This window comes from Pteropus medius, unplaced genomic scaffold (assembly GCF_902729225.1).
Source record: "Pteropus medius unplaced genomic scaffold, Ma_sr-lr_union100, whole genome shotgun sequence".
Lineage (NCBI taxonomy): Eukaryota > Metazoa > Chordata > Mammalia > Chiroptera > Pteropodidae > Pteropus > Pteropus medius.
In genome coordinates this window covers 2,249,774-2,274,323 of record NW_024355990.1, presented here as the reverse complement: position 1 = coordinate 2,274,323, position 24,550 = coordinate 2,249,774, and the positions used below count along the sequence as shown (strand labels likewise).

General features: G+C 63.5%; 1 protein-coding gene across 1 annotated transcript in view; it reads right to left on the bottom strand.

Annotated features, from left to right (window-relative positions):
• The window catches only part of RBFOX3 (RNA binding fox-1 homolog 3), a 307,062-nt gene that overhangs the window by 202,977 nt on the left and 79,535 nt on the right, over positions 1–24,550 (bottom strand). The window contains exon 2 of the mRNA XM_039859861.1: positions 22,147–22,300. The gene's annotated coding sequence lies outside the window, so the exon portion shown is untranslated. The remainder of the gene's footprint in view (positions 1–22,146; positions 22,301–24,550) is intronic.

Sequence of the window (24,550 nt, the reverse complement as noted above, 5' to 3'; positions counted from 1 at the left end):
GGTTGCCTTATTCTCTGGGGGTCTAGAAAACTATCTGTCCCAGCATCTGCCACACCCGCCCCCCCACGTATACACACACGCGTGCAAACACACGCATGCATCCATGCACACACATGCACGCACATGCTACCACCACCCAGGGCTCTACGTAGAGCTCACGGGAACCGACCCCCATGCTGTGGGATGGGGCAGGTGTCCGTGGGGCTCCTGCTGTCCCGGCCCCCCATACGGGGCCCGAACCCCGCAGGCCAGCAGGCCCCTAGGCTCTGCGTGTGTGTTCCACTCCCTCTTTCTCTCTCCCCAGCGCCACCCGCTCTGCCACAAAGTAAAATTAAACGTTCAAGGAGACCCGCTGCATTTGCCGCAGAACGGTGTGGAAGGGCCTGGAAGCACCCCACTCCCGCGCCTCGCTGGGTCGAATGATGAATCACCGCCCCCCACGGGGCAGAGCCGAAGCTTCCCGGCTCTGGGGACTGAGCCGCTGCTCCTGTGTCCCCAGAAACAGCTGGACAACTCAGCCACCAGAACGTCAGCACCACCGGGCTGCAGAGACGTGGGCCGCTCCACTGGCTGGGCCTCCCTTCTCGAGCCTGGCCCAGGACTATAGAGGGTGGCGGGCAGGACAGAGTGGCGTCCAGGTGTCTGGAGAGGCTGCCCGTCAGGTGGGACCTGCCCTTTCTCCCCATAATGAGATTCCAGGCCGGGTATGGTCATTCACCCCACCCCCCCGGCGCTCACCACCTGCTCCTTCCTCTTCAGCCGTGACCGCCGCCCTATTTCCTCCAGAGGGGCAGGCTGGGGGGCAGGAGCGGAGGGCAGAGCAGGGCTGGGAGGCACGGCCTGGCACCGTCCGGGCAGTCAGAGGGGCTGAGGCGGGTGGGCGGCCCCCGCTGCTCAGCACTCCGGTGCCTGCAGTTGGGGTGGGGGCTGGGAACTCTTTCCTCCCCCAGCTCCTCTGTCAATTCCCGAGCTCCCATGACTTTAATTTTACGGTTCACGTTCTCTCCCAGCAGAGCCCCGGGATGACAAGGTAGAAAGTCTGCCTTGACTGACTGTCCCTCTGGCGCTGAGGCAGCGCCCGTGAGATGAATAGCGGGAATGAAGCCGAGAGGGACGTGTGGCGGGCAGCCGCAGCCCCGGCCGTAAATCCTGGCTCTGAGCGGGGAGCACGCTGGAAGCAAGGTGCTCACAGGGCCGGTGGGGGCCCCGGGGCCCCTCGGCGGTGGCCCAGCTCCCCGTCCACTGCCATGCAGTGGTGTCGTTTAAGGAAGAGTGAGATCGCTCCACTGTGCTGTCGATTTTTGATAAAAGCGGGTGACACGCTGCAAATCTGGTGGCTAGTTCATTGCTCCTGTCCTTCAACCAGGCGTCCAGCCACTTCCCCAAGGGCTCCGTCCAGCGGGCAGCGGCAATGACCGGGGTCAGCGGAGGGCTCCTGAGGGGTTTCCAGGAGGTCTGGGTTCTCGTTCCTCTTTACACATGCACGCAGCGCACGTACCAGCGTGAATACAAGCGCACAGGCATGTGTGCACGCATGAGCACACACAGCCCCACACTCGGCACGCTGCATGCACGCATGCACACACACTCACGTGCACACGCACACACTCAGCACGTCGCATTCACACATGTTCACATCGCACACGTGTACATGTGTGCACACACGTGCACACATAGCTGCACTCAGCGCATTGCATGCACACACGCACACTCACCACACAGGCATGCACACGTGCACAAGCATGCACGCGAACTCACATACACACACTCGGCACACTGCACGCACGTGTGCATGCATGCAGATACACCCACACGCGCCAGCGAGGCGGGACAAGCTGAGCCTGAGCTCTCCTCCCAGCCCGACTCTTGAGTCTCTGGTGACCTTGAGTCTGCCGTGAATAAACTGGGACATTCCAGGAGCAGGAAAGGCACCCACGTGATGATAGGAAAGCAGGCACCACATGAGGGAAGGGGACAAAGGGAAAGGCTCAGAGGAGCAGGGAGCGCGTCCCCATTAGATCACGGAAGCCAGAGCCTGGACACCAAGATGGGGACTCCCCCAGCCACTGAGCACCGGGCTGAACTGCGACCCGACACCTCCCCCAGCCGTAAGCAGCCCCGGTGGGTCTCCGCCCGGTCTGCTGGAATTACTGAGCGGAACTAAGGCTCTGCCAGGTTACGGCCGGAGCGGGGCGCGCTGCCCACCTGCTGTCGCGAGCTAACAGCACCCCGCTGAGCTGCAGAAGCAGCGGGCCCAGGGCTTCTAGCGTCTCCAGAGCATTTTACAACGCTCCTTTTATGGCATGTTTCCTGGCCCGTGGCTCAGGACGGGAAACGCCATCATCTCCATCTCAGGGGCCTGACAGGTGGGGCCTTGCTCGGGGCACAGTAGCCTGGGCAGACCCGGCGTCCTGCCTGACCTCCCTGCCTCTCCTGGAACTTCCCGCTGGGGCGGGAAGTGCTGCGACGCCCTCCACGGACGACCCCAGAGCGGCTCCCTCCGTGCGCCTTCGTCATCCGCCGTCCCCCGTGGACTCCATCTTAACCAAGGACTCTGCAGCCAACTCACGTCTGACGCCTGAACCACGTTCTCCCGCATCCGGGCTATTGACGCCATGCGGCCGGGAGGCTGACCTCTGCCCGCTGCCCGTGGACGACAGGGGCAGGGCCAACCCCGCCTCCGGCCAGGGCCTTCCTTCAGCCGAGGCTCCCCCGCCTCAAAGCCTCTTACCCCCCACCACCCGGACTACGGGCCTTGAAACCGACCTTGGGCCCGGCCCCTGCGAGGCGAGCGGAAGCTGGATTCCGGGCATCCCTAGTGGGCCGCAGCAGGGACGAAGGCTGGCAATGTCCCCACCGTTGACACACACAGTCTGGGTCACGATGAAGTCGGGGTGGCCGTCTGAATGTTAGGCACAGGGTCAGTTTTGCCCCGAAGGGATGCTCCCTCAGCTCTCCCAGTACTGGGGACACAGGTTTCCACACTTCCGGGAAGTGCCTGAGCCTCCTCTCCCGGCTCCGAGCCCGGGACACGTGTCCCTGTGCAGACCCCCGGTCAGGACTCATGGGGACCAGGAGAACCGGGTTGGTGTGGCCCCCCCCTGGGGTCCCACACTAACCCCCCGCACCCCCACCCCTCCGCCCCTCTCCTGACACTGTCTGGGAGTGAGCTCAGGGATGCGGTCACCGCCGCCCCACCTGTGGCCAGGGCGGGGATCCGAAGCACCTGAAGCAAAGCTCGGCTTCTGTACCCCGCTTTCAGCCCCTCTCCAGTCTGCCAGGGCCTCTGCCAGCGCACGCGGCCGGCTTCCGTCAGCGTCCGAGACGCCCCTGAGTAAAGCATCTCGGGGAGATTGAACTTACAGCCTCATCTTGCCACACAAACTCCCACAGCCTGTCACCTCCCCATCGTGGGCGGCTGGCAGTGTTCGCTGGTGGATGTGCCAACACCAGCACTTACCCCTCCGTCCGCTGGGACAAGGCAGATGCGGACGTATGTCCCCATTTTACGGAAGGACCAACTACGGTGCAGAGAGGCGGAGAAGTTACTGAGCGCCAGCGGGGGCTGCCCCGCCTCCCGCTCGGGGCTTCCTCGCAGGAGGAGGGCCACAGCCGGAGGGCTCTGCTCTCTATTCTGCTTTGTGCTGCCATTGACATTGCTCGGCAAAGCAGTCTGCGGCCGGCCCGAGGGACGGCCAGGACGAGCCCCGCCATGGGTCAGGTGCAGCTGAGTGGGGCGGGGGCGGGGGGCAGGGGCACAATTGGGACAGGGGAACCTAAACTGAAACCTCTGCACGCTGCACTATGTTGTTACGTGCCGCCCAAAAAATCAAGCAAGTGATCCCCCTGGAGTCAGAGACGATGGCCTCGTTTGGGAACAAGGGACTTGGCAGATGTGTTTGAGGTGGGCATGAGGGCGACTGAAAGCCAGTGACCAGCGTCTTCACGCCGTGGGGACGCTGCCACGGGCGGGGTGCGGCGAGACCTCGCCCTCGGGCTCCGGCCCCGGCAATGGGGGGGGAGAACCTCCCGCAGCTCCAGGCCCCCATCTGAGGACACGTACGCGGTGGCCGTTCCCAAGGGCTGCAGCGAGGGCACCACTCAGGGCCGTCCCCTCAGGGCGGCTCCAGCACCCTGTGGTCTTGCCACCCGCTGGGAACCAGCCCTGCCTACCAAGAACCCCTCACGGAGGCGGCGGGTGGACGGGGGGCGAGCCCAGAGTGATGGGACGCCGGTGACAGGGGAGGCCAGGTGACAGAGGGACAGGACGCCGGGTGAACTGGCCAAGGCTGGTGCTCTGGACTTGGGGGAAAGGGGTGCGTTTTGCCGACCGTGCTGCCACCACGGTGACTGTCACCGCCCGCCGAAGCCACCGGGTTGAGGCTGCTTTCCCAGATGGCTGTGGGGTGGGGGGTTACTCAGGAAGATCAGGCCTCACTGTGGGCTGGCTGGGGCAGGGCCCAGGTCCCTGGCTTCCACAGGAAAATTAACATTTAATGAAACAAAATATGTAGCAGGCCATAGGACATGTCACTCACCCCCTGTTCCCTTTTCCTCTCCTGCCCTCCTCAAGAAGCCTCTGAGCCCAGGCCGCCAGTTCTGTCGCTGGCCACCCATCCCTCTCCGCAGCCCACACCAAAGCCAGGTGGCAGGAATCTCCTGAGCCCGCCCACCCCTGCCCCAGTCACCCCAACTCAATGAGCAAAACCATTTACAAACCGCCATCTTCCACCCAGAGACATTTCAAAATTCTGCACAACTGCCAGTTAAGATGAGTTTTCACCATTCAATCATGAATGACTATTCCTATGTGCCTACTGGGAACATGCAGAGATATAAACACACACACACACGCACATCGCACATGCAGACACAGACACGCACACACATGCACAGACACACATGCACACATGAACATGCGCAGGCACACATGCACAGAGACACATACGCACACATGTGCACGGACCCACTAGACACACATGCGTGTGCGCAGACACACACACATGCAAACACACATGCACAGACACATGCACGTGTGTGCGCAGAGACACATGCACACAGCCACACATGCACGTGTGTACGCACCCATGTGCGCACACGCACACACACACACTCTTTGGTGCCTACGGGCATCTCCTTTGGGGGACACTGCCTACTGGATGCTGGGCACGCGCCCGCGTGGCACACACAGCCTCGCACCCACACATTTGCACAGACAGCCGAGTGTGGCTGGGCAGGAGAGGGCTCGGGTGACGTCGGGATGGGTGGTGCCACCCTGTGTTCGTCAGGGCCAGCCGACGTCCGGTTCCCAGCCGGCCGCGTGTTGCTTAGCCACTGTGAGGCTCATCCCCGCCACCTCCACTCCCACAGCGGGGAGCCCTTAGGTGGCGGGACCACCAGGCCAAAACGCAGCCTGCGGGCTTGCAGGGAGGCAGGAAGAGACGGGGAGAGACGGGGCGAGGACGGGAAGCTCCGGGCACCTGCCTGGCCCTGCGCTGAGACGAAGGCACTCGCATGCGCGGGGGCGGGGGGCTGAGAACCGCCATGGGGCAGGCGCTGCCTGGAGGGAGCCGGGTCCCTCTGCGGCATGGAGGAAGGGGGCACTGCCCACTCGCGTTCTCATCAGCTCCCTTCCCAGGCTGAGACGTGAGGCCCAGGCTGGGAACAAGAGGGACTTGGGGTAGAGGGAGATTACGGGGGTGGGGGACCACGGAGGCCGCAGGAACATCTCCCTCCAGGCAGGAAGAGGCAATCCCAAGATGGAAATGCAGCTGTGCCCACTGGGCACGTCTGGAATCGTCCTGGGGTGGTGACTCCAGGACAATGAACGCCCAACATTCCAAGAGGAATTCCAAGTTCATCCAGACCTGTGGCCCTGAGGGAGAAGCGGGCGGAGAACCACTGGCTCTCGCCAGGGCCCAGGCGGCAGCCAGCGCGGGGCCCTTTCTCCCGCACCACAGCGGCAGAGCTCCGAAGAGACCGCCGGGGAAAGAGCTGACTTCGTGTGTGACCAAGACCAGTCCCAAATGCCTCTGTCCGAAAACATGCATCCTAAGAGGAGGAAGAAGGCAAAGCTGACTGAAGACACAAACCAGAGAAGCAGAAACTGCTTTCCGGAAAGCACGGACCAGGCTCGGCTCAGCAGGGGCCGGCGGCCTTTGGTGAGAAGCCTGTGCCGCGTCCTCTGCCAGGAGCCAGCAGCGCAGACGCCCCGGCCCACGCGAGGAACCACTGCTCACCCGAAGCCCCGTGTTCTCCCCAGAAGTTCGCGCCGCAGGCGTGCTAACCCTGCCTGCTGCCCGCCTCCCCCAGGAGGGCTCTGCGCCTTCAGAACGCAGTTATTAGGGGACACGGCGGTGAGCTGTTTGCCAGAATTCAATCTAAGCACCTGGGTAGCAAATGAGAAAAACAGATACTAGGAAATTTGGTGTTAGGTATCCTATCCTATGCTGATTTATTCGGCTTGGGTGAGTGCAGTCAAGCCTGGCCTCTGGGGACTGTCACTGTGGGTAATGACTGCAGGCAGACAGTCTGGGAGAAGCTGTCACCTTCGCTCGCCCTGCGGCCAGAAGACGAACACGCTAGCATGCCGAGGCACACTCTTCCGGACAGAGAGGGAGCTGGTGAAGTCTGTTCACATCCTCCCAAGAGACAAACCTTCTCACCGTGACTGCCCCTCAACCGATCGGCCCGAGTCACGGGGCGCACGAGCGGGAATCCGCTGCCGCCCAACGGGGAAGCGGGAAGCCGTCGCAGGAAGACGCCGGCTCGCTGCTCACTGGCCGTGACATCCTGGGCAAGTCCTAGGACCTCCCCAAACCTCCCTTCCATCACCGGAAAAGGCTGACGAGGACGGCGCCCGCACACTCAGACTGTCGCGAGGTGGGGTGACGTGTAAGCCGGGGCGCGACACCTGACACATGGTCCGTGATCACTAACCAGAGCTGCTTCCGTGACACCCTCCTCGGCGCCCCGTGTCCCTCCCACCCAGCAGGGCCTCGCTGAGGGCAGGGACGGCTCGCGGAGGAGGGGAGGCCCGGGCTGGGCAGAGTTCGGACTGGCTGATGTGCAGGAGGTGGACGCTGGTGGAGGAAGCTCGGGGGGACGTGGCAAACGGTGTGCTTTAGGGAAACGGGGAGGCGAGTGTGGACGGATTTGCACCGGCGTCTCCCGAGAGGAGGGAACGTGGCACTTCAGGGCGCAAAGTCGGAAGTCCCGGGCGGGCCGGGTCCCTCCTGCGTCCTCAGCGGGAGAGGGACGCGGGGGTCAGGCTGCAGGGGCACGGGGTCCAGGGAGCCATGCCGCTCAGCCGTCTCCGACGGATGGCCGCTCCGAACCGAACGTGGGTGTGAGCAGGGCTCAGGGCTCTGTCTGCCTGGCCCCACCTGGATTACGTCCCCAGCTGGCAGAGCTCGTTGACCATTTCTGGGTCTCAGCTGCGGCCTCAGTAAAACGGGGTGATTAACAGGACCTCCCACGGGGGTTGCTGTGCGGGTCCAGCAAGTCAGTGTCTGCAAGAGCCTCAGCCCGTGAGAGCAGCATGTTACTAAAATGACACCTGGCCAGCAGGAAACGCCAGCAGGCGAGGCACGGCCAGACGCGTGGCGCGGGCTCAGCCAGCCCCCGAGCCCCACTGGCCACACGTGAGCCCAGAGCGAGGCCCAGAGGACGAGCCCCTGCTGGGCGTCCTGGGGCAGACAGGCCCGGCCCCCTCGTCTGGCAGCACACCACTGGCCCCGGTGGCCGGCTCAGCCTGTCACAGGGATGGACGCCTTCTCGCCACCTCTGAGGGCGGTCCGAGGGAAGCTGGTGGGAGGCAGGGACTCTGGAATGAGCACGGCGAGGCCGGGGAGAGGCAGAGGGCTGCCTGCGGTGGCCCCGTGGCCCTGGGGCCTGTGTCCACGCCGAGGCGGTGGAGAGGTGGATGGCACGAGTCCATGCACCCAGGTCGGTGTCCTCAGAGGAGCGCTGCGTGCAGGACAGCTCCTCCCGCTGTGGATGTCGTGCCCCTCCCCAGGGCCCGGAGGGGTGGCCGAACCCGGGAGCTGCCTCAGCCCCCGGTTCAGCAGCAGCCGAGTCCCTGTCCCAGAGGCGTCAATGGGGCGTGAAATGGCCCTGTGACGAGGAGAAAGGCTCTCGGCCCCAGGGCCCCGGGCTGAGTCCAAACCTCCCTGCCTCTGGCTGTTCCCCATGGGGGGCGGGCAGAGGTTCGTGGAGTCCGGTCATGGCGGGGGCACGCACACATCTGCACATACTCACGCCCCACACACTTGCACACGCCCAAACGCATGCACACGCATGCATACCCATTTGCGCACATCCACAAACGCCCCTCACAGGCCGCCAACGCAGCCCACAGGCCCAACCAGCTTATGGGGCTCTCGGGGACAGTGGTGTCACCTCTGTGGGGCTAGCATCTGGAGGTTGGCCGGCCTTTTTCCCTGGAGACCGGGCATGGGGGTGACTGGACAGGAGAGGCTGTGCTGGGCACAGGACCCCACTCCCCACGGGCCCTCTCGTGCCAAAGTCCGGCTTCTCCCGGAAGCAGAGTCCTGGGGTCAGTGTGGTCGGAGCTCAGGGCTCGGTGGTGTGGGCAGTGACCCCACCTGCACAGGGAGGGGTGCCAAGGAGCAGATGCACTCTCGGCGGGCGGTCACTGTGCAGGGGGAGGACGATCACAGGGCTGTCCTGTGTCCCTGGGGAGGTCACGTCCACTGCCCCCACACAAGTCCAGAGACTCCTGGGCTCCCCCAGAGTAGCCGCACTGCGGAAGGCTGAGGCCAAGGCTTCCCGGCACACGGCAGGTCTGGATGCCCGCCCTGCAGGTGTCACATGGGGTCACATGTTGGGGTGGGGGGCCTGGAGGGTGAGGGTTATAGGACTCAGGGTCATAGTTTTATTTACTCATTCAACCACGTTTTGTGTGCTAAAAGTCACCCTCAAAGTTGTGACCACACATGATGTCCATCAGCGGGTGAATGGATGAATACAGCGTGGTCCACCTGTGCAGCGGAGTCTCACTCAGTCGTGAAGAGGGGACGAAGCTCCCGGGTTCACGGTGGGCCCTGACTGCAGGGGCTGGTGTCCTCACAGGGGAAGGGACAGGCGGTGTGGACTCGGAGACACAGGGAAGGGGGCAGAGGCAGAGGTGGGAGTGACGGGGCTACATGCCAAGGGCTGCCCGGAGCCACGGGAGCCGGGGGCGGAGCCCAGACGTCTGGTCTCCAGACCAGAGATGATCAAGTTCTGTGAAGCCACCAGCTCGTGGGAATTAGCTATGCCAGTCCCGGGAGCCTGACACACCGGCCCGTTGTGTCCGGTACCTGCTTCCCCCTTCTAGAATGCACGCTCTGTGAGGGCACAGACTGGAGCCTTTGCTCCTCCGATGGGTCCCAAGCTCCTCGGACGGTGCCCACCGCGTACCGTTCCGTCAACAAGCAGCTGCTTGAGGGACGCACGATGCAACAAGACACAGAGGCTCTGGGTTGCGTGCGCCTCCTGTGAACTCAGCTCCGCACCGACCAGGGCCGTGACTCTGGCCAAGTTTCCAGAACCCTCTGAGTCTCGGGTTCCTCTTCTGTGGGGCGCCAATGGTGACAGCCACTCCACACGGCGCTGCTCCGTGTGGGAACCCTCAAACGCCAGAAGCCGGAGGTGCAGTCACGGGGTCTCAGCCGGGCACAACTGTGCCTCCCCAGGGGACACGTGGCCGTCCGCAGACGTCACTGTCACACCTGGTGGGGGGGGCACCATGGCGCCCAGTGAGTGAGCGGAGGGCGGAGGCCGGGGATGCTGCTCAACACCCTACAAGGCCCAGGACAGCACCCGCCACCAAGTTTGTCTCGCCCCAAAGGTCAGTGGTGCGGAGCTGAGAACCCCTGCCCGGCAAGTCGAAGGGTCTGTGGAATGGAAGGCGCAGGACTCGAGGCAGAGCGGAGCCCAAGCACGCACCGACGACGCGTGGCCCGTGGCCCAGGCGAGGCCGGACTGGCCCGTGGGCTGCACGTTGAAAACCCCAGAGAATTTCTCCAGCCCAGGGCTGGGGCGGTCCGCCCGCCACCTCTCCTGGAGGCCCTCAGCCCGGGGGAGGAAGGACGGTGGAGCCAGCACCAACCGCCGCCCCCGCCACCCCCCACCTCACCTCGCCAGCACCAACTGCTTCTCCTACAGCTGCTCCACAAAACCACCCTCCTCCCGGTTCAAGCCTGAGGCCCTGACAGCCACCCGGGGACTTTACTGACGCCTGTCTGGACCCAGCCCAGGAAACGCAGATGGGGACACACGGGAGAGCCTGAGATCCCAGAGCGAGCTGGTGACACCTCACGAAACCTGTACTCCCCCCTTCCCCACCAAGGGAACAAGCCTACGTCCTGCCCTCCGAGGCACTTCCGAAGCAGAGCGCGAGGTGCCAGGGAAGCATCCGCGCTGGCCCGGAGGCAGGGACCGTCTGCCGCGGGTGGCCCCCGCGCCTGCCCGGGACTGCCCCGCGACCCGCTGGTTTGGGGCAGGAGCCCGCCAAGGCCGACAGCGGGTACAGGGCAGGGGCACCTGCTCCACGCCAGCCAGGCCCCCAATCAAATGCTGGCGCATCTGCGACCGGCCAGCGGACAGCAACAGATTCCCCTGCAGACGTCGCCTGCAGGAGCGGTGTGCCATGCGCACGCGGGGGGCCGGCAAGCTTTACACTCATGCCTGGGGGGCCTCTTTTTATAGCGAGCAAACAAACAAACTGTTTTGCTCCAAGAAGCCAAAAAGGGAAAGAGAAAGAAACGAAGCCCGAGAACACGTCTCTGCCCCTCACTGGAGAGCGGCGAGAGCCGCCTCGCTGGCCGACGGGACGAAGTCTGGGGGCCAAGTTCACCGGGGCCAGGGCCGGCCCCGCGGACAGCGGAGGGCGGACGGCAGACGGCGGAGGACAAGGCCCCCAGCGACGCGCTGGGCACAAGGCCAGCCCTGGGTGTCACTCATCCCCACTCCTTCTAGGCTCCCGGGAAACTGGACGGTCACCACCCCAATTTCACAGGCCTGGGGTTCGGCCAGTTCATGAGACCACCAGGCAGTGAGTGGGAAAGTGGGGTGTGGCCCAGTCCCTGCCCGCCACGCTGTCGAGGGTCCGGGGGACCCGAGAGTCTTGCACCCGTGAGCTAGCCTTGGGGAGCCCTCCCCCATAGCTGCGGTCACTCCCCTCCCCTGTCACCCTCCTCTGCCCTCCTGTGGTCCAAACCTCAGGCTGACTCGATGTACCCCGTGGCCTCCTGAGCTCACCCACCCCGACACGGCGGCTGCCGTCCCTGCCTCCTGCCTCTGTTCTGGCCGTGACCCCGGCCGGCGGGCGAGCCCCAACAGCAGCAGCAACTACTTATACCCTGGAAACATCTTTACTATTGTTTCTTCCCTTCCAGAAACGATTGCACACGTTGCTCTCAGGGCCACACCGCCTTGGCCTGGAGGGCCGGCCACCGCTCCCCCTGGCCCTGCCCCGCGAGCAGATGGCGTGTGGGCGTTAGGTACCAGCCTCCTGGCAATCGGAACATCTGTTCCCGTTAGAAAATGCTAATTGCCATCAACCAGGACAGCACCTACCCACAATTTACATGCGAGCGCACACACAGGAAAAAAGTCTACATTTCCCCAAGCGACGCTCACCGCATGCTAACTAGCCAGAGCGGTGCCTCGGCCACAGAGGAGTGGCTGTGGCCAGCACCTCGTGCACAAAGGTCCGGCCCGGGCCCTGCCAGTCCCCCAGCACCTGCCCCTGGACCCGCAGCAAGGAAAGAGCTCAGGGCATCCTCCAGTGGACATGCCCAATGGCCGCTCGCCTGCCCACCCGGGGTGGGCACGGGATCGGGGCTCTGAACGGAAGGCCTGCCGAAACCGGACGCTGCTTCAAGCCCTCCCCTCCATTTGCAGGGGGCATCTGCATCAGCCGCCTCTCTGAGCGAAGCTCTGGGTGTCCCCACGTCTGCCAGGAACAACCAGCCAGGTCTTTCCGCCTGGAGGTCTGCTCCATTCCAAAGCCAAGGGTGCTCCAGAAGGTTCCCTGCTGGGTGCTTATGCAGGGCGACCCCCTCTGGGGGCGCTGCCCGAGGTACCAGGACGAGCTCCTCCAGCACGGCAGGCGTGAGGTGGCCCTCCCCTGGTCCGGCCTCTGTCCCCTAACCCTGGGCCCCAAGATGCACCAGACCCTTGGACCGCTGCTGGCCGACACATCCCGCACTTCCCCAGACCCCAGAGACCTGGAACAGTGCTGGGGGGGGGCACGCGTGGTGGGAAGCAAAGCCTACTCTCCTGAAGGGCACAGGCCACACCCAAGATGCCAGGTGGGCGATCCGCGGCAGTTCTGAGATGGACAGCGCCAGGGGTGACGTGTGTGACCCGAGGGCCCACAGCGCTCCCAGAGCATGGGCTGGAAGCACCGGCCTATTTTACAACGAGAACCAGGATGTTCCCAGGAGCCCCTCCCCCACGCGCGCACGCCCCAGGAGTGCAAGATTCCGCTCACTCGTCTCGCGGGCGGCCGTGTTGCCACGGGCCCGGTGACTGTGTCTGTGCAGCAGGTAAGTGAGGCCCCAGGCCCCCCTCACCTGGGGGTCAAAGTCACCTACAGGGCACAGTCACGGCTCTAACGGAAAAGCCTCGCAGATGAAAACCATAACCCGGGCCAACACGCATGGTCCTGGGCCTCACCCCACCCCCGTGGCCAACGGACCACCCTCCTGGACAGAGAGGGGGAGGAGGGACGGCCACCAGCAGACGTGCAGGCTGGGGGCGACGCAGGGTGTCTCCACTCCGCATCGCATCCCTAGGCTATCGGCCCCTACGTGAAATGTCGCAGCGTTACCCGCAGAGTCTCATCCAGTTTCACAGGAGATGGCATTAAAATTCATCTACATCCCATCCACCCCCAGTATAAACATGCACCTCATGTCAGGCCCCTGCCCCCACAGCCCCCTCCTCAAACCAGGGACAGCCCCCACCATCCTCGACTCAGGGGCATGCGGCAGTGATGTGGGGGCAGCCGAGTTAAGTGTGTGTGTTTTCTAGGTCATTTTAGCCAAAGTATTTTGGGGTATTGTGGGTGAGATGTAAGATTTGCGTGAATGTTTAAGATAACAAGACTTCAAAGAAACGTCACGCTATCCTGGACCCCTTCTGCCAGCAGACGCCCAGCTTTCCGGGGTGCAGGCTTAACACCACGGCTCCTTTCGAGTCTTCGGAGGAGAGACGCTGTGCGCCTCCCCTGTCACCCAACGCAAGCCACTGAATGTCCCTTTGCCTGAGCACAGCCTACTGCGTGCAGGCCCGAGTTCGAGCTCGGGGCGCACCAACGCACTAAGCGAAACTCTACCCCGTCCTTCCTTTAGAGGCAGAAAAGGGGAAAAACTCAGCAGAATGGACTTCGTAGACAGACAAAAGCAGCCTTTTGCCTGTCCCAGCAAAAACGCCATCTGCAAAACGGAGGCTTTGGGTCCCCGCGCCCCTCGTCCTGGAAGCAGGGGGAGCAGGCGCAGCCTCTGGGTGGGGGGGCACCGCGTATCTGAGCTACTGGAAAGTGGGGAGCAACGGAAGTGCTGGTCAGAGGACACAGCTCGGCGCCAGTGCCGGGAAGAGAATTAAAGCGTTTTGCCACGAGTGTACGGGGCTCGGGAAACGCCAGATTACTGAAGAATCGTCACGTCCTCGCCACGGGGGCTTTTTGAGCAACAGAGTGGTCCAGAGTCGTGACTGCCCCAACGACATGCTGCCCACAATGGGAGGCGGCCCTCGACACCACCTCTGGGCAGGTCGGCCGCGGGCCGTGTGAGTCCTGTATGCCAAGGAGGCGCCTGGCACTGGGCGAGCAGGTGTCCCCTGCCTCAGCCCAGAGGGGACGTGGAAACGACACACAAGCCTGCGGCTGTCATCTGCACGGGCTCTGCGGGGCAGCGCTTTCTCGAAGGGCACGCACCCCCAAAACGTGGCCGACAGCAGTGCCACACCCCCTCTGGGAAGGGGCAGCACAGGCGAGGCCTGCTCTCGCGGCCGCACTGGACTGTCCCCACGTCACGCCTCGAGGACTGAGGGAGCCCCATTGAGAACATCGCATCCAAAGTGTCCGTTCTGTGAAACCTGCCATGTACAACCCCCGGGCCTTGGGAAGCCCAAGAGCGCAAAGCAGGCCAGCAGGGGATCAGGGACCCGGGAGCAAGCGGTGGACGGCACAGACCAGCAGAGCCAGGCCAGCCGCCAAATAGCTTCTCGCAGCCCCCCGCAGGCTGGAGGGACAGGCCAGCAGACAGAGGGCGCAGGGGGCGGGGCCTGGGCCACGAGGGCACCCACCCCTGATGGGAGGGAGGGTCTGCAAACCCAGGATGCGGGCGGGCCCCCGGGACCCCTCTGACAATCACAGTGGCCAGTGCTGTTCTGGGGCAGGGAGCGGGCTGTCCTTTAAAAAAAACAACTTTTCCTTTTGAAACCATTTAAGACTCACAAGAAATTACAAAACTACCACAGAGAATTCCTATGCACCCTTCTGTTATGGGCTGAATTGCGCCCCCTTGAAATTCACATGTTGAAGCCTTAAGCCCCGGGACCTCGGAAGGTGGCTATGTTTGGAGAGAGCATCCTCGAACAGGGGGCCACGGTTAAATGAGGTCAGGGGGTGGGCCCTGAGCCACTATGACTGGTGTCCTCACGGGACAGGCAGATCAGGACACAGACATGCACACAGCAGATGTCATCAACAAGCCCGGGGGAGGAGCCTAGGAAGGAACCCGCGAGCACCTTGACCCGCGTCCTCCGGCCTCCAGGACGGTGCGGGCGTGTGTGTGTTTGACGCCCCGTCCACACCAGCAGGCCAATGCGACGTGCTGCACTGGCTCGGCACAGCCTCAGGCCAGGCCCCTGCCCGGTGTCCAGCCCACACGGCGTCATCCGCGCTTCGCCGGGCTGTGGCCTGTCCGCGCGCCCTCTCCACAGACGCGTCCCAAAGTGCGCTGTGAAGGACTCACCGCTTCATTTCCAATTCACTGCAGACCTACTTTCCTAAAGCTACACGAAGAGAATGGCTGAAAACAGAACACGAAAGACCACGGAGCACAAACCCCGATTTCCTACTATTAGACGCAACAGACAGAAAATCGCTCTTTCGAAAGGCTGTGACAGACGCTGCGTGCTCTCTCTCCGCGTCTCACCGTCCTCCAGGGACCAGGGGCTGCAGTTCACAGGGGACTCTGGTCCACACGCCTCCCCGTGAGTAGCGCTGATTAGCGTCGCCGGAGATACCCGTCCTGAGAGCCACCGAGGGGTCAATCCTGGAAGACCCCGAGCTCATCGTTCGTCCGCGGCGTGGTGTCCTCGTGGAACCCAGCTCCGAGGCGGCCGTGAGGGCTCACGGAGATGGTGCACGTCGGCCTTGCCAGGTGACCTGCACGCGCGCGTCAGCCGGCACGTCCGCCAGACCAGTCCCCAAGCCGGCAGTTCTACCAGAGACCGCGGGTGCACGGTGCGTGTCCCCCACGACGCGGTCTCAGGGGTGTGCCGTCTGACCTCTGCTGAACTTGGGTTTATCTTCTGATGGCTTCCGGGCCCTTCCACAAGGTTGCCACCCTGAATAACCCCCACGCGGCCACCGCCGGCCTCACCCTGGGAGCCTCCTGCAGGTCCAGCCGTGACTCAGCAGCACTCAGACACAAGGTCGCTCCAAAGCACCATCTGTCCACGCTCCACCTCCTCTTCCACCCCAAGGAGAATGAGAAAAATGATCTGTCCTCCGCCACGGTGCCCCCTCTCTCTCTCACAGGCGAAACTATCGTCAGGCGGCCGTGACCTCGACTTCTCAATCCATTTTTATTCCCGAAGCCTTTGCTGACCCTCCTTTTCTGTTCTTTGCCCACAGAACACAGATGTCTTTGAAAGCACCAGGCCCGGGAATTTTTAATGCACCCTTGCAAATCGGATAAAAAAATAATTTTCTGCCAATCCATAAAAATCATCGCTCGCCCATTCGCCCTTTGAATGGAGTTCACCTCCAGCCCGTGTGTCCACGGAGAACACAATGGAATCGGATCGAGGGGCTGAGCCGGGAGCCCGCCCAGCCCGGAGACCACCTCCCAGTGACGCTGACTCACCCACACTCACGGTCCCTGGAGAACAACGCGTTCCATATCCGATCGACGACCGGCATGAATCCGCACAGAGCCCGCTCCTGTCCCCCTGCCCGGAACACGTCCTTTCAGCCACACGGCCGCGCTGTGGCTGGGGACGACAGGCGGCCCGTCCAGATCATGTGTGCGCACGTGCGTCAACACGACTTCCCGAAGCACGAAGCTCGGCCCGCCCTCCCTCCCCTCCAGGGGCCTGCATCGGCTGCCGCTGGTGACCATCACACAGCAGCCTGGACCGGAAGGCAAGGCCCTCGTCACTCACGGCTCGCCACCTCACAGGAAGATGGGCCGTGTCTCATAAAGAGAGGGACAGTGCCCCACAGTCGACTCTGTACCTCGGAACTTCAGAGCAGCTCGTACCCAGGCTGTCTCCTGCCTCGACCCCTCCCTGTCCCCAGTACTCGCTGCTCCTTTTCCAAGCATCCTGGTGGGACTCCCCGCTTCCCAGATTCCCACTCCCCAATGTCCGCCGGACGGACGCCTCCCGTCCACTCTGGCCTCCTCTGCCTCTCTCTCCGGCTTCTCAGGCCCGGCTCTGACTTTCCTTCCCATCCACCGCTGCTGGGTCTCTCCAGCGCTCCCGAGAGACCCTCGCTGGCCCCCCCCAGCGCTCGGAAACTCCCCGAGGCAGAAACTGGCGCTTAGACTCCCAGCACGAGCTGTTTACGCTTAGGTTTAGATCTAAGGTCCAGCTTCTTAATTCTTGGTTTGCTCTGGAGACCAATCTCAGCAGTGGGACGGCGGGATGTGTGTGGAGGAGATGAGCTGGGGACACAGGAAAGGACCCGGCCGACTCGCAGCTCCGTCTGCTCCGGCAGCTCCAGCCTGTGCTCCGGCCCCCGCGCCCTGATCCAACGGGTTACACTCTGGCCAGCGTCTTTACAATGACCAACAACAGCCAGGCAGTTCTGAGCGGCCCCTGATTGGATGAAATCAGTACCGTGGGGAGAGACAGTGCCTTGAGACAAGCAGTGAGGGGCATGCGGAGGTCGCAGTCCCTGACGGCATGGCTGGTGTCCCTACATGGGAGGGAGGGGACCCTGGAAGGCACACAGGCACACAACGGGGGGAGGCGGGGTGTGCGTGGGAAGACACAGCATGGACAGACCCAGAGCGGATGAGGCCAGGTGCCGATGGGGCAGACCGGGCGCGGCTTCTCCGAGGGCCCAGGATGGGGCAGACAGGATGGCCAGAGGGCCCAGAAGGGGAGAGGGCGCAGCCCTGCTACTCCTGGGCTTCAGACCCCGCCTCTAGGACCAGGAGGCAAACTTTGCCTCAGGCTCCTGGCCCGTGGTCTCATCCCCTCTGCTGCGGGCACCCCCGCAGAGCCCCACCTACACACCGTACCAGCACCGGCTCTGGGCAGCCGAGGCCCAGGCCCAGGCCCAGGCCCAGCCCACCACCCACCCACCCCCCCAGCCCACCCACCCACCCCCACCCCCGCGGAGGCGCTGCCGCTTCCCACCTCTCCCCTCACGCCCCATTTCCATCTGCAGCCCCAGAGCTCCCAGCTCCAGGCTGATGGTACATCTGGAAACACCCCACCCTTAATTGTCCTTAATGCTTTAACGGCTGAGTGACTAATGGGTTCTAATTGGGCAGCTCCAGCCGGAGGGGGTGGGGATGTGCTAACAGCACCTCCCGGGCCTGGCCTGCGAGCCTGAGGGGCTGCTCACTCACAGCTCAGAAGTCACCCAGAAGAAAACACTGGCCATCCCCAAGCTCTGGAACTGTCCCCGGGCATCGGTGCGGCTGACGCGGGCCCCCTTCTCTGCGCCTCGGCTCCCCGAGGGCGCCATGTGACGGATTCCAGCTTAACAGCTTTTAAAACAAGCGGTGGGACGCGGCGTGGAGGCATGATGCGGGATGGATGGGGGGGCAGCGTGCTCGCTCAGGATGATTTATGGGAAGTCGCATGGTGCCGCTCGCTGGTCTGCCCTGGAGCTGGGGCCGGGGCACACGGACGCGTCCTAATGTTGGGGGGACACTCACACTCAGCCCAGACACGAGCGCAGCAGCCCGAGCTTCAGCCACACGCTGTCCCCTGGACGTGGTCACTTTTAAACCAGTTCTAGTGCCCCTGGTCCAGCCCAAATTCCTCCTTCTCAGGCAAAAAGAACAAATTCCGCGTGGACTTTCTCCTCCCTCTACGGGGCCAGAGGTCAGGGCCGGAGAAGGCGCTGCCCACCCAGCAACTCCTGGAGCAGCAGCCGGGGTGCCCGCTGCCTCGGCTGAGGGAGCCCACACACAGAACCCTGGGGAGTCCCACTCGGGTGCCGGGGGGAAGGGGAGGGGAGAGGCAGAGGGTCTGGACTGAAGAGCGGGGGACGTCCACAGTGAGTTTTTGTTTCGCTGCTGGCAGGCGGGTCCCCTCCCTGTGGTTCGAAAGGTCACCTGCCCGAGGCCTCTGTCCTGGCACAGGACAGACAAGTGCCCAGCCTCGCCTGCAGCAGGGGACTTCCCCGATGTTTCTATGGGGACTCAGAACTTACAATGCAGCAAAATCTAAACGGAATCCGTATGCAGAGGACGAGCTTCGGAACGGGCTCTCATCTGTGCGACCCTTTCCAGGGCACGGGCAGTGGGCTGGGGGCAAGTGGCCTCCCCCATGTCCTCCTGACCCCTTCCCGGCCCCACCTGACCCCCCACCCCAACAAGGACGCCTCTGCAGTGAGGGGAGCTACACCAAACAGTCCTGCGTGCCGTGGGGAGGGGACGGCGCCACTGCCCGGAGCAGAAGCTCCCGCAGGCTGTTCCCCGCCCTTCCTCCGTCGCTGACCCCGAGCCTTCTGGAAAGCACTTCCTCCTGGGGCCTGGATGGCAGGCACCTCTGGGTTGGCTCCTCTCCATCACCGTCACCCCCCGGTGGGCTCCTCTCCGAAGTGCCACCCGCACAGGCCAGATGTGCATGGTGAGGTGTGACAGCAGAGCTGACGGACGTCTGCCTGCCCTCCCAGTGACCTCAGACAGACGTCAGCGCTGGACGCACTGGGGCACAGCCCAGGGGTCTGGCAGGCCCTCTGGGGCCTGAGCCTGGGTGCCATCGAGAAGGGTAGGGGCTCTGCCGCTGGGCAGGAGGGTGTCTGCGGGGTCCAGGTACCAGCACACTGACCACTGAGCGACATGCCGGGTCCTCTGCCTTCGGAGACCCGCCACCAGCCCAAGCTGATTAAAGCCACAAGAAACAGAACTGGGCTTACCCTGCAGGCCTCAAACCACTCAGCACAGCGGGGCGCTGCGTCCCCCTCTGCTGCTCCTGGACCCCCGACCTAGCCCGTCTGGAAGGAGGAGGTCTCTCAATGCACAGTCCCCGTTTCAGCCAGAGCCTGTCAACAGGGCCTGGAGAGTGAGTGCTCGGGGGAGCAGCTACAGGTCAAAAGACGCTCGCGCACACAGGGCCCCGCTGAGCCCCGAACTTCTAGGACTCGCCATCAGGACCGGCCGGCCTGCTGCTTCGGCTGCGATGGCTTCGATGACCTTTACAGGACGCTGGTTCTCAGGGCTGGCTCTCACCTAGAAAGGTGAGCAGGACCCTCAGCAAGAAAAGCACCTTGCAGGGGTCACGAAGGTGACCTCCTGTCACCTGCCCGCAGGATGTCCGGCTCTGCTGCCCCTCCCTTGGAAGCGGGGCCACCTGCACTTGCCTGGAACCAGAAGCCCAAGATTTAGAGGGCGCTGTGTGATCCCAGGGGTCACCTGCGCTGCCCTGAGGTCAGCCCCAACTGGGCATCCAGTCTGGGAGAGCCCACCGAGAGGCCGGGAGCCCACGCACGCGGCAGAGGACGGCACCGGCTTTACGGACACCGTGGGAGCCCCACGGAGGGAGGGTTCAGAGGGCCTCTGGGGACCGAAGGGCCACGCGAGCCTGCGCTCCGTCGCAGTGCGGTCTGGGGTGTGCGGCCTTCCTCACCAGGCTCTCTGACTGATCCCTCGTGGTCCAGGAAAGGGGGTGACGGAGTGACTCCAGCACACAGGGGAGTTGTTTCAAATGCGCACTGAAACGTGTCCCCAGACCCCCCACTCTCCGCACCCCGGGTCCTCGGCAGGGACACCCCTCCCTGGGGCGAGCAGCCGCCTCCTGCCCGCCCCTGCTTCTGCTCTGACCTCCCTCCCCGTTTATCCCCACAGGAAAGGAGGTGACTCAAATCGGGTCTTCGATCCCTTGCTCGGGGCCCTCCGGCGGCTGCCACCACCCTCATCGCAACATCCTGCGTCCTTTCCCCTGGCCTACGGGCTTCTGAATTTGGCCCAGAAGCTCCGCCCTGCTCCCTCCACTCCCCGCCCGCCAGGCAGACCGGCCTTCCCGCTGGCTCCCCGGCAGCCCTGGGCAACGGGCGCCCCCGACCTCTGCTGCTCTCGCCCTCCTCCCCTCAGCCCTGCCCGCACCGCCCTGGGCGACCGCCTCTGCCCGCCTCATCTCCCCTCGTGGCCTCGTCACCACCTGACGCGAGTCTGAATGTGCCTTCGCCTGTCCGCCGAGACCAGACACACGGCCAGGGCGAGGACTGGGCTGTCCGCACTGCGTCTCCGGCCCGCACACCACGGCCCCCAGTGGACGTGCTCCGGTGTGGCTGGATGATGGACGGCGGGCCCCGGTGGAGCCACCAGCCCACGGCAGGAGGAGAACCCGCTTCCATCACGCAAAGAAAACCGCCGAGGTGCACAGCGCCGTGGACGGCCCCACCCCACAGACTAACGGGCACCGTTCGGGGGAGGGGACAGACCAGCCTCGTCCTGGTCTCCGCCCAGAATTCTCGCTGGCATCGTTTGCTCAGCCCAGGAAGGGGCCAGCACGCGAGCCGGCTACGCCCGTGAGGGTGCCAGTCTCTCCTGCGCTGCCTTGGGCGACGGGGACCCGCCAGCTTTGTGCCGTCTCTCAGCAGGGAGCGGGCTGCATCGGACCTCGTGCTGGGACAACAAAGAATCTGTCTGGTTTTGTCCCTGGTCCCTGGAAGGTAACCACTGAAACCTCTGGAGTTCCCAAGGGACTGGAGTGTCCCGTCATTCGCGAGTCCCCTTGCTCACACCCGACTTTGTGCTGACCACGTGGCTCAGGGTGGACTCTCGGACGGCTCCACTGGCAGGGCCCATGCAGTCACCAGGGGCTCGGAACTTTCACCCCCCACCTCGGGGGAAGGGAGGGGGCTGGAGACAGTTCAGTCATGTGGCCCATGACGTAATAAGACCCAACAAAACTCTGAACCCCAAAGCTCGGGAGCTTGGTGGCTGGTGGACACATGGATGTGCTGGACAGTGACCTGTCCTCACTCCACGGGCAGAGGGGATGGCCGCCCCACGTCGGAGACCCTTTCAGACCTCGTCCTACGTGTGTCCTTTACGATAAAACCATAATCGTAACTACAGAGTTTTCTAGAATTCTACAAGTTGTTCTAACAAATTATCAAAAGGGAGGGGGTCGTGCGAATCCTCAAAATTATAGCCAGTTGGCCGGAAGCCACGTGACCCCCGAGACGTGCAGCTGGCATCTGAGATGGGGCGTCTCGTGGGGGACGGACCCTCAGCCTGGGGTCTGCCGCCGACTCCAGGTGGCCAGTGCCGGCGTGGAAGGGCAGCCCACCCCTTCGGGGTGAGGATGGGCGAGTGCTGGTCCCCTCCGAGCCACTCAGTGGCCTCGGGGACCTCGAAACCCAGCATGCCAGGGAGGGTCAGACCCCGCCTTGGTCTCTCCCGTTTAGTGCTGGCCCCGGACAGGGACACCACACCTTGTCCAGCCTCCTTCCTGGCCGTAACTCCTCCCTGGCCTGGCTAACGGTCATCAGCACACCGAGAGAGGACGAGCCTTAGAAACTCCACCATGAATTCCTGGGAATGTGACTCTCCCGTCCTTCTCCCCGAAGCCACAGAAGACACTGTGACCTGCAAACTAACGCGATCAGAACGCCCCCGCCAGCCCCCTGTATGAAATAAAAGCTCCACACTAAAACGTTTTTGCATCACGAATGCCAATTCCAAAGACCAGTGTGGCGGACGGCAGCCTTACCTGGTGGTGGCAGGTGAGGTCTGCTTTCCTGCAGCCAGGGAGCTCCACTGCGGCCCTCTCCGGAACTCCCTTGGGGTGGAGGGTGGCGGGGGACGACTGAGTGTCAGCGAGAGAAGCCTGGAGGTCTCAGAGAGAGAAGGAAGTTTCCTTCAACCTGAAAGAAAAGAAAAGAAAAAAAAATTTTTAATGTCTTTGAAACAAATACCCTTTTCTTTCCTTTTGGTCTAAAACAAACATCGCTGCTAATAAACAGGAGAAGAGAGAGCAAGTTCAAAGCCACTTCGGTGCCACCAGGGGTCACACCCTGGGGAACAAGAGGAACCTTGTGGAAACACAGCCCTCGGCCCCTAGAGCAGGCGACTGCGCTGCCCTCAGGGGCCCCTGCTGCGGGGCCCCCTCCCCGGCCACGGGGCCACCTCCCTGGCTGGCCGCGGGGCCACCTCGTCCAGTGCCCGCCTCCTGCTCTCACTCCCAGACCCGCCCAGTTTGGATCCAGGACCCAACGCGCTCGCCACTCCCTTCTCCCTGCCATTTTAAGAGAACGGTCGGTGACATCGCTCTCTCCCCGGTGTCCTGTTTCGCTTGGAGTTGCCACATTGGCCTGCAAGCCAGGTAAAGCCGGGTTTTGGGACCCTGAAGCCAACGTGATTCGGGAGTCTCCCTAAGAAAACACGACGAGGTGATAAACGGGAAAATCAGAGGCGGGTCTCGCATGCGTGGGCTCGCGGCTTCGTGGTGAACCCTCGTGCGCCCACTGGGACCTGGCAGCCCGGCCTCGCGCTGAGCCGCTCGCTCCTCCTCCCACCATCCACCCTGGAGGCCCCCCGCCTCCCGACTGCGGGAAGCTGTGCCCTCACACTGGTGGCTTGCCCTTCTCTCCCCAGGGACTCAGTCCTACACCTTCCCGAAAGGCCACCGGGAGCAGCACACCATGGAAAGTACTCCTGTCCCCCTGGCGTCCCCACCCCAGGACCTTGCCCAGGGCTCATCACAGCTGTCATTACACAGACACGCTTGTTTCCTGTGGTCTTTCTTTGCCCCCACCCCCGGCACCCTGAGGGCAGGCACCTGTCATCTGTTTGGGTCACTATCTCCGGTGCCCAGGTCACGCCTGGCACGTAGTTGGAGCTCACCCAGTATTGCCTCATGAAAGAATGAATGAATGAATGGCGAGCAAACCCCCACTTCCTTCTCCCGCATTCTCGTCCCAAGAATCCCAGAGGGGACTGGCTGCTCTGGCGGGGTGGAGGTGGCCAGTCCGATTCTGCGGGGGCAGGAGGCGCCTGGGTTCTGGCATCTTCTCTGCTTCGTTTACCCCACTTCCGCCCCAGCGTGTGTGCCATCAGGCAGACGGGACATGGAGGCCCTCTAGGCAGTCACTCCGACCAGCCCGGGGAGACGGGCTGTGGGTCGAGAGGCCTCCCCGCCCCGCGCAGTGGAAAGGCCGCCGTGGGCAGTGCCCAGAGATCTCACGACAGAGCTTTCAGAGAAAGAAAAAGGGAAGATCTGCACCTCGTCCCTTTCCTGACACCCAGCTGCTTAAGAGAGCCCCACCCACGCCCCACAGGGCGCGCCGGCCGCAGAGAAACGCCAGGACACCGCTGTCCCGTCAGTGACCATCCGTGCCATGCACAGCACCAGGAGCTGGGCATCCGAGGGGACAGAAGTGACCCTGGGCTCCACAGGCCACTTTTCAATGGGAGAAACACATGCGTGCCCTGATTCTCCTGGGGCAGTGTGACTGGTGGCTGGGGGAGGGGCCGGGGCAGGGGACCGGGCAGGGGCTGGACAAGCCCAGGTGGAGCAGCTGCAGGTGGTGACCCGCACTGCTGGGCAGAAGGCAGGCGGGCGGGCTTCTCTCAGAACTAAACGCTGGATTCTCAGCAGCCAGCACGAAAGGCGAGAGCTGCCATTCAACTTGCACGAGCCACGTGGAGGTGTGGCTGCTGCCAGCTGGGCCCCCCGTCTAGCACCCCAGTACCTAAACCCGAGGAGGAGAGTGGCAACGGGCACAAGGACACGGAGAGGGGAGGGGGCAGCACAGAAACCCACGAGATGCCCCAGCGCCTCCCGTCCCCAGCACACTGAGCTCTACGTAAGATTCCAGAAACCGAGCCACCTTCTCTGGGGCGAATGCCTTCACATCCCCGCCCGCAGGCCGGGCTGTGCGCACCCTGGGCACCCCAACTCTATGGCCGCACCTCAGAAGCCGCTCTCTCCCTGAGAGGTCGTTCGACTTTGCTGGTCGTGCGCGCAGGCCTGTAGCACGTGCTAGAGACGGGCATGCGGGCGTCAGGGCCCGAGCACAGCGGGGGGGGAGAGGGGTCACTAACCTGCCCCCCCCCCGGCCAACAGGTCAGCCCCACTGGTCCGCTGGGCTTCCTTCTGCTCCCCTCTTCCCAAG